The 12,928-nt window shown below is 42.4% G+C and overlaps 1 protein-coding gene across 1 annotated transcript in view; it reads left to right on the top strand.

Moving 5' to 3' along the window:
* The first annotated feature begins 2,641 nt into the window (after positions 1-2,641).
* The window catches only part of tmem14ca (transmembrane protein 14Ca), a 240,646-nt gene continuing 230,359 nt past the window's right edge, over positions 2,642-12,928 (top strand). Inside the window, exon 1 of the mRNA XM_084399224.1 lies at positions 2,642-2,646. The gene's annotated coding sequence lies outside the window, so the exon portion shown is untranslated. The remainder of the gene's footprint in view (positions 2,647-12,928) is intronic.

Here is a 12,928-nt window from a genome sequence, read left to right as displayed (position 1 = left end):
CGCCGCGTGGTCCACGGCAGAGGATTGTGGTGAAACCGGAAGCCCCGAACACATCCTAGCACGCCTAGGAAAGCGCCGGTGTACGAGTCCCGCTGCGGCCGGGCTCCCACCCAAGCGCGCCGCTGTTTCAGTTCCAGGTATTGCGACTGTCTCAGCGTCTTATGCAACGCGCAAGCCTGTACAGTTGCCCGCTTGCCTGCACACAAAAGCCGTTTTCACGGCTACCCAGATATATCCCATAAAGAGTGTATTTTCTGGTGTCCCGGCCACGGCCGATGGTGCTATAAATGTAACGCTGATGCCCACTATTCAGTGCCCATCCGTACACACAAGCACAGCCCTTCACACAGGGCTCGCGCCCATAAAATCGACTCAAGTCGATCGCGCGCACTGCATAGTAGACGTGCCCACTCCTCAGTGCACACGAACACTATGTCACGCTCGTCTGACGGTTTCTGTAAAAACGAAACCCGTGCACGTTCGTTCTGCTCAGACAGACAACGCGCCAAAAGTAGTAAAGGTGCACGCTTCCAGCCCACATTTACTCACAGACGATACGAGTCCCACGGGACTCGCTCAGCCCTCCCTCACTCGGCTAAGCGCCATAGCGGGGTCGAGGACGAGCGCTCTGCCCGCTGTCATCAGCGCGCCCCACGCCTCGAATGCCACAGACATAACGCCTGTGTTACAGCACACCGAAGCGCTTCCGTTGCTCAGCCAACAGAGTGCGCTTCGCATCCAACCCTTAGCCATCCATGCAGATGCATGGGCAGCGCTTCCAGGGGTTTCGGAATGGGTGCTAAGCATTATAAAGAGAGGCTACTCGCTACAGTTTTATCGACGCCCTCCCCGCTTTACGGCGCGTGTCGAAACTACGGTGAATTCGGAAGTAGCACACCTACTCCGAGCCGAAATTTCAAACCTGATGAGCAAAGGGGCTATAGAGCCTGTATCTCATGCTCAAAGCGAACGGGGGCTGTACAGCAGATACTTTCTGGTTCCCAAAAAAGACGGGGGCTGCAGACCCATACTGGATCTGAGACAGCTGAACAAAGCATTAGTGAAACGCAGTTTCAGAATGCTTACGACCAGGAAAATCCTTGCGCATATTCGCGAAGGAGACTGGTTCATGTCAATAGATCTGAAGGACGCGTATTTTCAAATACAGATAGCGTCACGTCACAGGCAATAGCCTTCGACGGTCAGACATACCAGTATACAGTCCTGCCATTCGGTCTGTCCCTAGCACCTCGCACATTTACGAAGTGCATGGACGCAGCGCTCGCCCCTCTCAGACTCAGAGGCATGCGAGTGCTGAACTATTTGGACGACTGGCTGATTCTGGCTCATTCACGATCAGAGCTCGTGGAGCACAGGACCATGTTACTCGATCACCTCGAGAAACTCGGTCTCAGAGTCAATTGGACGAAGAGTTCACTGAACCCCAGTCAAACGATTTCGTTTTTGGGCATAGTTCTGGACTCACAGTCTATGACGGCGCGGCTGTCGTCACAGCGCGCGCTCGGCATTCAGCGCGCAGCGAGATCTCTCCGCTGCGACGCGTCCTTCCCGCTCAAGACGTTTCAGAAGATGCTAGGTCTCATGGCCTCAGCATCGCCAGTTCTTCAGCTGGGCCTGCTCCGCATGCGCCCCCTACAGTTCTGGCTGAAAGCGCGGGTACCACGCAGAGCGTGGACTTCTGGTCGACTGCGCCTCAAGGTCAACCAGAGCTGTGTTACAGCTCTAGAACCTTGGACGGTGAACGGCTGGTACCAAACAGGTGCAAGCCTGGGGACTTCCTCGAGAGTGAGAGTGGTGTCTACGGACGCCTCCACCTCGGGATGGGGAGCGCTGCTCGAGGGCAGACCGTTATATGGCCTGTGGTCAGAACGGGAAAAGCTCCGACACATCAACTGTCTGGAAATGCTGGCAGTAGAAAACGCGCTGATACGTTTTCGTCCCCATATCAAGGGCCATCACGTCTTAGTCCGTTCGGACAACATGTCTGTGGTGTCCTACATAAATCGCCAGGGCGGTCTCAGATCCCGAGATCTGTACAGGTTGGCGGAACGCCTCCTGGTATGGGCTCAGCACAACTTGCGCTCGCTGAAAGCAGCTGATGTGCCTGGGATACAGAATGTGGGTCCAGACAGGCTGTCCAGGAACAACATTCCCGCGGGCGAATGGTCTCTACACCCACAAACAGTCCAGCTGCTGTGGGAGAGATTTGGCAGAGCGGAAGTGGACCTCTTCGCGTCCAGCGAAAACGCTCACTGCCCCGCGTTCTTTTCCAAGAGCGAAAGCGCGCTGTCCCAGAGGTGGCCGCGCTGCCCGCTCTATGCCTTTCCCCCCGTCTCCCTCCTTCCAGAGGTGATAGAACAAGTGAGGGAAACGAAATGCTCAGTGCTGCTTGTAGCACCACTCTGGAGGAACCAACCTTGGTTTCCAGAGCTGATGCAGTTAGCAGACACTGCCCCATGGCCGGTGCCATTGAGAAGGGACCTTCTCTCGCAGGCCAGGGGCTCGATTTGGCACCCTCAACCAAAGTTGTGGGCCCTACACGTGTGGGCTCTCAACGGTTACCCGCTGATTTCTCAGTAGGAGTGCTAAATACTATCACTCAGGCTAGAGCACTGTCGACTCGACGGCTCTATGCCTCAAAGTGGTCGGTATTCTCCAGTTGGTGTGTGGCTCGGGGATGCTCACCCCTCGACTGTGAGGTAACGGAGGTTCTCTCCTTCCTTCAAGAGCTGTTGGATAAGGGCAGAGCCCCATCCACGCTCAAAGTATATGTGGCGGCTATCGCAGCGTTCGCTGAGACAACGCTCGGTCAGTCGATAGGAAGGAACGATTTGGTCATCCGCTTCCTCAGGGGAGCTAGGAGACTGAACCCTCCCAGACCCCCGTCGGTCCCTGTTTGGGACCTCTCTACGGTTCTGGAGGCCATGAAAGGTTCCCCTTTCGAGCCCATCCAGACGATTAGTCTCAAACATCTGTCATTTAAGACAGTGTTTTTGCTGGCCCTTGCTTCAGTGAAGCGCATAGGGGACCTGCACGCGCTCTCGGTGAGCCCGTCGTGTCTGGAGTTTGGGCCTAGTGACTCGAGAGTCATACTCAAACCTAGGCACGGCTATGTGCCGAAATCCCTCAACACGCCGTTTCGGGCTCAGGTTATATCCCTGTCCGCCCTGCCGGTGTTTGAAGAGGAAGGAGACTTGAGCTCTCTCTGCCCTGTCAGGGCTTTAAGAGCCTATGTGTCTCGCTCTGCTGTCTTTAGACAGACTGAGCAACTATTTGTCTCGTTCAGTGGACGTTCCAAGGGAATGGCTGTTTCGAAACAAAGCCTATCCAGATGGATAGTTGACGCCATGGCGTTAGCATACACCTCCAGAGGTCTTCAGTGCCCACTGGGTGTCAGAGCGCACTCCACGAGAGGCGTTGCCTCTTCGTGGGCCTGGTCTAGTGGGATATCTTTACAGGATATTTGTATGGCGGCAGGCTGGGCCTCGCCGTCTACATTTATCAGGTTTTATAACCTTGAGGTTCCCGCTTTGCAGGCTAAGCTGTTATCGGTGTAATTGAACACTGAGAATACAAGCGCAGTGCGTTACTACTATCTTACGGGCAGTATTACGTAAGACCCATATTCCCACTTTAGTCAAGGGTGTCTTGTCTAAGTGATGTCATATATTGCGTCTGCGGACGCAGCCACATATCAGAACGGAGAGTTCCTCCTCCTGTTCTAGGACTCTCTGTGAGTCCCTCTGGTGATTGTGCACTGTAAATCCTGGGTTCGCCTCCAGGTTTATGGTTGTTAATCCCTGCACGCACGGCGTCTTACATTGGGTTCCCGCAGCGTCTTAGCTAAGACGCAGTACGAGAGAACTCTCGTAAGAGAACGTACTCGGTTACTAACGTAACCTCGGTTCTCTCTAGTAGAGGGAACGAGTACTGCGTTCCTTGCCGTGCGTACGATTCACTTTGGTTCGCTTCTTCGATGAAATAAATCAAGTGAGTCAGCCTTTTCGAGCTACCTTTATAGGGCTAGGCCACGCCCGCGTCGGCGGGAAGTGGCCTCATTGGTCTGATGTTGCATCAGCCTGCGCTCGATAGGCTTATGCATTTGCTAGTAGAACAGCCAATGAGCAAACGAGCCGTCTTGCCTATGGCTGCATACTGCTGCAAATGCGTTTTACAAATATTAAAATTAAGGATCATTTTTTGCTTCAATATTCGTGAAAAGAGACTTTTCCCGCAGCGTCTTAGTTAAGACGCAGTACTCGTTCCCTCTACTAGAGAGAACCGAGGTTACGTTAGTAACCGAGTACGTTTTAATGTTATGTATAGGCTATATCTATGTGGTGTTTTTTTAATGTGATTTAAGACAAACCATGTGCAAATTCATGTCAACGCCATTGCTGAGTATTTTCTCCTTGTTTCCAACGTCACAAACTACCTTGTAACCAATCATGTAAATGTGCTGGTGGGCTTTAGCATATCATTAACAGCGAATTGCAATGGAGTCACTCTCAAGAGATGCCAGGTTATCCAGGTGTATTTTTTTGTTGATAAGAAAAATCAGGTAGATTTCGCAATATAGCGGGTGTATGATGTATATTACAATGTTATTAGCATGAATCTGCAGATGCTAAATGAAGCAAGGGTGTAGAGTTGCATCCAAGCTATTTTGAGGCATTAAGGTTTTTGTTTGTTTTTACATGAAAAAAACGTTTAAATATGTAATTTTGGTGATCAAAGCTAAGTTTTAAGGGATCAAATGATTGACTATAGGGGGACTTTAACATTATATATTCCAAAATACTAACTAAAGGCAGTAACAATTTAAACAATACATTTTATTTGTGATCTGATGTTCAGATGTTCTTTTTATAAGTCAACTTATTTTCATCAGTCATCAAGCTCGGTAAACACTGGTCACAGACACGGAAATGTAGGCTACCTTTTAATTTCACCAAGCTGATTGCTCACAAAAAAAACCCCACAGTCAATATGTTTTAAGGTCATTTCAAGTTTTATTTTGACGTGACATAAAGCAGTGATATCTAAGTGGGTGAGTTGTTTACTTTTTACTTGTTAATTAGTCTTCCCATTATTGCCATAATTTTCTTCATTCAGACCGATTCGGCAAACCTGCACAATTTATTTATTTATTTTTTTAAACAGGATTGCTCCTGTCTGCCTTGCTGCTGGTTTGTGTCTGTATGCTCCGTATAGCTTTCTGCTTTGAATCTCTATTTACTATCATTCCTTGTTACTCATCAACATATATTATATATCGTCTAATATTGCCTATCACATTAATCTGACATCGCTAGCTTTTATCTAAATCGTTATCGCTACGATTAGCTTACATACTAAATTGCACTTGACATTTGTGCTGGCTAATATACAGGCCAGCAGGGCACCATACAGACTTTATCAAAAAAAATTGCTGCTTTTTTATCGGAGTTAGTACTGGCTGCAGAAAAAGTCCTAATTGTTGATGATTTTAATATGTAGATAATGAAAAAGATGCATTGGGATTGGCATTTAGAGACATTCTGAACTCTTTTGGAGTTAGACAACACATGTCAGGACCCACTCATCGTCATAATCATACTTTAGATCTTATATTGTCACATGGAATCAATGTTAATGCCGTTGAAATTTTACAGCACAGCTATGACATCTCAGATCATTATCTAGTCTTGTGTATCCTCCATTTAGCCAAGGTTGCAAAGCTGACTCCATTACAAATATGTTAGAACTATCACTTCTGCCACTAAAGATGACTTTATTAACAATATTCCTGATCAGTTTCATCTCCTCAGCATCCCAGATAGCTTAAAAGAACTCGATATTGCGACAGAAACGTTTGACTCTCTCTTTTCCAGCAAAAGAGAGTTATTTGACACAGTGGCTAATTTAACAAGAAATAAGAGCAGTAATGACTTTATGAACTTCTTTACTTACAAGATTGATAATATTAGTGAGAACTATGCAACCATCTACTACAGTATCGCATCAGGCAGTACAGTGTGTCCCTGAGGAAAAATTCCATTCATTCGTTGCAATAGGAGAGGAAGAATTGTCTAAACTCATTAAATCATCTAAATCAACATCGTGTATGTTAGACCCTATACCGACTGCTACTGAAAGAAATGCTTCCAGAGGTCATAGATCCTCTTCTTAATATCATTAATTCATCTTTGTCACTAGGATATGTACTGACATTTTTTAAGCTGGCTATTATTAAACCTCTTATTAAAAAAGTGCAACTTCATCCTAGAGAAATAGTCAATTACAGGCCGATCTCAAATCTAGCCTTTTTGTCAAAGATACTAGAAAAGGCGGTATCCTCACAACTATGTCCCTTTTTAGAAAGAAATGGTATCTGCGAGGATTTCCAGTCAGGATTTAGACCGTACCATAGTACTGAGACTGCTCACATTAGAGTTACAAATTATTTGCTCTTATCATCCGATCGTGGTTGTATCTCTCTATTAGTGTTACTCGATCTTAGTGCTACATTTGATACCATTGACCACAACATTCTTTTAAATAGACTCGAAAATTATGTTGGCATTAGTGGAATTGCATTAGCATGGTTTAAATCATACTTATCTGATCAGTTTTATCAGTTTGTAGCAGTAAATTAAAACAATGTCTTCTCCATCACAAGTTCAGTATGGAGTGCCACAAGGCTCAGTACTGTTCACTCTGCTGTTCACTCTGCACTGTAAAAAAAATTCTAACCTCTCCAAGTCAAAATTTTCTAGTGACTGGTTACATCTAAAAATTTTAATTGGCCCAAGTGCAATTCTTGTTGCAATAGTCTGTTAACATTGGCTCAATGAGAAATACGTCAGACTAATTGAAAAATTTAGATGTGACCAGTCAATAGAAATTTTTGACTTGGGGATGTAATTTTTGTGTGTGTAAACAGAGTGTACGCTACCCTTGGGAGATATCATTAGGAAGCATGGGATTCGTTTTCACTGTTATGCCGATGATACTCAGCTCTATATATTCAAGAAATTAACGGAATGCATAGCTGATATAAACATTTGGATGACTAGTATTGGATGACTATTTCCTATTACTTAATTCTGAAAATAGAGTTTCTAATGATTGGACCAAAAACCTCTGCACGTACTAACCTAGAATACTGTCTAACAATTGATGGCTGCTCTGTCAAGTCTTCGTCGTCGGTTAGGAACCTGTGGGTGCTCTTTGATACCAATCTTTCATTTGAAAGCCACGTTTCTAGCATCTGTAAAACCACATTCTTCCATCTTAAAAATATATCTAAATTACGACATATGCTTTCAATGAAAATTGCAGAACAGTTAGTTCATGCGTTCATGACCTCAAGGCTAGATTATTGTAATGCTCTTATGGGTGGTTGCCTTGCACACATACTGTAATAAACTACAGCTGGTCCAAGATTAAGCAGCTAGAGTTCTTACTAGAACCAGGAAGTATGACCATATTAGCCCGGTTCTGTCAACACTGCATTGGCTCCCTATCTCCCTATTAAACATTGTATACATTTTAAAATACTGCTGATTACTTACAAAGTACTAAATGGTTTAGCTCCCCAGTACTTGAGCAAGCTCTTAATGCATTATAGTCCTTCACATCTATTGCAATCTCAAAACTCTGGCCAGTTGATAATCGACTGCTGGTGGTAGATCCTTTTCCTATTTAGCACCTAAACTCTGGAACTCTGGAACTCTGGAACTCTTCCTAACATTGTCCGGGAAGCAGACATACTCTGTCAGTTTAAATCTAGACTAAAAACACATCTCTTTAACCTGGTATACACATAGAAAATGATACATTCCTATTATTCAAATCAGCTAAATGATTATTAGGCTGCATAAATTAGGCCAGCCAGAACTGGAAACACTTCCTACAACACCCAATGTACCCATTACATCATAATAAGAATGGCATCTACGTCTACGTCTTAGTCTTTCTGCTTATTCCGAGGTTTACTGTAATCAGCTGGATCCAGGCCGTATCCAGATGAGATGGTGGACCTGCGCATAGACACGACCACAACGCATGATGTAGTCAGCCGGATCCGGGCTACATCCAGACCAGATGGAGGACCTGCACCTAGACACGACCACAACACATCCCTGAAGTGTCAGCAGAGATTGTGTCAACTAGACTCTCCCCTGTGAAGGCCTCATCGACATGACAGCCATCAGCACTGATCCTCAACAAACCCATCTCCATACCGGCGTATCCATATCTTCAACTAGATGGAACTGGATAATATTCTGATTGTTCCAAACCAATCTGATTTCTATAATGCTGCCTGAATCATAATCATACACTGTTTGTTTATTGGCCAGAGGAGAACTGGCCCCCCGACTGAGCCTGGGTTCTCCCAAGGTTTTTTTCTCCATTCTGCCACCTGATGGAGTTTTGGTTCCTTGCCACTGTCACCTTGTTACACCTTTGTTGCCATTGGCTTGGCTTGCTTAGTTGGGGACATTAAATTGAACATTTAATTTAATATTCAACAGTAATATTGATCTGCCTGCATTGACACCATTATACAAAAACTGAACTGAGCTGGACGATGACATCACGGTTTACTCCAGAGCGGCTATATATTTATATAAATGAACTAAATTAATAACTTTTTTTTAAACAAAAATGAAACATCACTGAACTTATACTGAGAATATAGTTCCCAGTATTTATACGATTAAAAATGGTCTCTGTCTCATATAGCCTTGTTATTTGTACACGCTGTGACTATACAGATCACAACATGTAAATAGGAAAATATTTGCATTATTTTGTCACTTATTGGGATTAGTATGCTACCATTATCCATTTACATCCAGTCTTTGTGCTAAGCTAGGCTAGCGGTGGGTGCGTCAAATAACACTTACAGAATGCACAGAAATGAAAAGGGTATGTATGGACTTATCTAACTCTGGGGGATACTGTGAATAAGCTAAAGTCCCAAAAAGTCGGAGTGTTCCTTTAAGCATGGAGCAAGATTTGTTTTACCAAAGTTTATGTTACATCAGTCATTCACGCTAGAGCTCGCCTAATGTAGTCATTCACGCTAGAGCTCGGCTAATGTATGCACTGTTATTGATACAGTTTCCACATGTTCACCACAATAAATTAGAAAAATACTCGGTAAATAATTAAGTACAAGTAAAATAATCGGATTGTTGATGGACATGCACTTGTTAATGCTGATGGTGAGGAATTACAGTTGCAACATCTCATAATGAACCTCAAAGTGAGTAGCATATCACTGAGAAACGTCCTGCTCGAGTCGTCCTTGCGATGGAGGTTCGGGTTGAATGACTAGTTCTTTCAATGTTTCATCATCGGACTCGTGCTCTGATTGATATGGTAAAATCGTTTAGTTTAATTTTAGTTTACGGTGTAGGAAGCCTCAGGACACGCAGAACTGATGTTGTTATGGCAATGGCCGTTTTTTGTTTTCGAGACACGTGCTGTACATGGTAGACTAATCACCACAGACTGAGCTGTCTGGCCAATCAGAGCAGAGTAGACCAATCACAACAGACTGAGCTGTCTGGCCAATCAGAGCAGAGTAACTTGCGGCAAGGAGGGATTTAGAGAGATGGATTCATCGGAGGAGTCGTTTGAGAATCATTGAAAATGTGGTGATGTGCAAATGTATATTATGAGAAAATGAAACAGTTTTTTGACCTTTGATGCATGAGAGACGCGGACTCCCGCTGCTGGTGTCGCTGTTGGACAGTGTTACTTACACACTTTTTAATGTCACATTTTGTAATATTTGCGTTGTTTTGTTTTTGTAATATCGATTATTTTCTCATTTTTTTGAGGAGACAATGCCTCCCTTGCCTCCTCTAAAAAAAAAGTGCCTGTAATGTATGTTAGGCCATCTTAACACTTACACCCAGTCTCCAAATATTAGTTATATGAATACATATATTTTTCTTGATGTCTATTGCTTACATTTTAACTTTTCATTCGTAAAGATATTTTCACATCTGAGCTGAACAAAATACATGCTCTCTCTCAAATTAATGATATCACTGTCTCACAGCTGAAAGTCATGGGTCATGTCAATGTGTGTTTACTTTCACAAAATGTCCATTTGCTCTTTAATGATGATCAGTATTAAAGCAGAAGTGTGTAATTCTGCACCACTAGTGTCACCAAATGAAATCTAATGTTTTCAAGCACATTTCTCATCTCCATTCAGAAGACAATCTACCAATGGCTTACTTTTTGTTGATGTTGAACAATAAACAGGGTTACAAGAAAGTATTTGAACAATTATACACTTTCAAAACAGATATCTGATTCATAACCTGCTATGACAGGAGGGCGTATGTTCCCGGTCTAGGTCTAAACTGGATTCTTTTAGATGATGAGCAGCGTGTTTAAAACATGATATCATCTCATGCAGATCTTTTCTCACATTTTTTTGTCAAATCCGCTGCTGCAACATCTGTTGATGCACCTATGCTACACAGATACCTGTTGGGACAGGCTGCAGTGGAATGTAAGGCCGTGCCTGCGTTACAGAGGGTGGGAGAGCGTGAAGTTTCACCTCGTGCCGTAACTGTGGCCTGATGTCGCCGAGCTACAAGCGTGCTATCGTTCACGCCACCTCTCATCTCACTCTCTTCCTCCGAGTCCTCCTGGAACGCAGGATTCACGGCGCCTTCCATCAAGCCTCTTTCTGCTGAGGAGAGAAAGACAGAGTGCATATGAAAATATGAGAAAATATAAGAGAAGGTCAGAGTGGCAGATTATTCCACAGCACATTTAATCACAAACGAAAAATCCCTCCCTCTTAAAATGACACAGAAACACAATGAGGTTAAAATTAAACCCAAATCACGAAGAGGAAGGGTGTGTATAAAAGAGGGAAAGAGAGAAAGACGAAGAAGATGAAGGAGAAGAAGAAGAAGAAATGATTAAAATAATTACAAATTGCGCCCTGACAAGCAAGAGCAAAATTTAGCCCAGAGCCATTTGTCTGTAATTAGTTAATTAATCCTTACACAAATTATGAGCAATAACTCATCACGCGGGACTCACCCATCAGAAATTCAGCCGACTTGGATTTCTTCTGCTCAGGTTGCTCCACAGCCTTCTGCTGCAACTTCTGGAGGGAAATTGTTAAATGAATAAATTAGCTGCAGAATGAAGATCATCATTTCTGATCCGCAACTAACGCAGTATTTTAAATATGGGACGACACGGAAATGTCATTTAATTTACAACGCCGCTAAAGGGGTCAAGCGCTAATTGAACAACAGAGTGGAAGAAACTGGAATCATAAATAGATAAGTTGACATGAATGCCTGATGAAGGTCACATTAAAATACTTACAATGTCCAACCCCCACCCTCACAAAAATCCCACCCCAACCCGAGAAAAACAATGTTTTCTCCTCCAAAAAAAAGATGCATTTTTATGCACACTAAATGTTGGAGGTTTGCCGTACATATGAATATGCAAATCATCATAAACACATTGCAAGCAGCATAAAGGCTTAAACACACAAGGAAGAAAATAGGATGAGAGCCCTTGCACCAAATTAAAAACATAAACCAGGTTTCTCACACTGCTTACCAGAAACTTGAACAATGAAACCTGAAACTTGAACATGTTATGCAGGAATATGAAAAAAGGCAGAACATTTAAAATTAAAGATGTGTACGAAAATATTTGTAGGGGGCAGTCTCTTAAAAATATTGCTCATACTTTTACTTTTACAAATTGATACAAGTATAACATTAATGTAATGAATGTAAACAACAAAACTCTCTTACATTTTGTGTTAAATAATTATATCTGATACACCCTTTCTGTGAATTCTATCATCCTATTTTTATTGTAGCTTTTGAGTGAAGTCAACACAATAACAGCACACTGGAATAAAGTGTTTACTGCCATGCATTGTTTGAGTTTTTATACGTTTTGCGGTTAAAATTAGCTAAAAAGCCTAAAAACCTGTCTAAAAAATGACAGGACCCTTTAAGAACATGGGTTTAATGTGTTCAACTTTACTTTTTATCCTGGGCAATAACAGTGGAAATGTTCAAAAGGTTCTTTGTATTCAAGTTTCATACAATTGACTTTAAAAATAAACCAACCATAAGAAATAATCACTGGAGTGATTAAAAATCATGGCAATTTTGCCCCATTTGTTATTATAAATGATAATAATAATAATAATAATAATAATAGTCTTTTTTTATTCTTTATTGAATTAGTTATTTATTTTTCATGAAATCCGAGATTTGTGACAGCAGTACTTAAATCTTAAATATGTAAATGAGCCCTCAATGGCACAGATTACAGTGATAAACACTGCAACACATTAACAGAGCTTACAAATAATCAAAACATAAAACATCATCTTAAAGACAGCAGTTTAAGTGGGAAATGTTTTTCATCTTACATGACAAAGCAATTAAAGTTGAGCAGGACACACTCCAATCTGGAGCAGAGTTTAGAAATCTGCTTTAACATCCAACAAGCCCTAAAGCCACACATTCATTTGCACCGCCGAGATTAATGCTAATCTAATTGTAACTTATTTAAAAACCATTTGCTTTTTTCCCCTACTGTCTTCAAATCAATTTCTCCAACAGGAAGATGGTGAGACTGACCAGATATTTTAAATGTGTCAATTAAGTATCTTTTTATCCTCCAATTTTTTATGTATAGTCATTCTATCATGACTGAAACTTTATTGTTGGAATATTATATATATATATATATATATATATATATATATATATATATATATATATATATATATATATATATATATATATATATATATTTTTTTTTTTTTTTTTTGGTGCATATCCCGCATGGAAATGCACAAGTGATAATTGGGCCACCACTTGAGAAATAAGCAAATAATGAT

The sequence above is a fragment of the Rutilus rutilus genome (assembly GCF_951802725.1).
Source record: "Rutilus rutilus genome assembly, chromosome: 24".
Taxonomy (NCBI): domain Eukaryota; kingdom Metazoa; phylum Chordata; class Actinopteri; order Cypriniformes; family Leuciscidae; genus Rutilus; species Rutilus rutilus.
The sequence above is the reverse complement of the archived record's forward strand: the minus strand, read 5'-3'. Positions and strand labels throughout refer to the sequence as shown.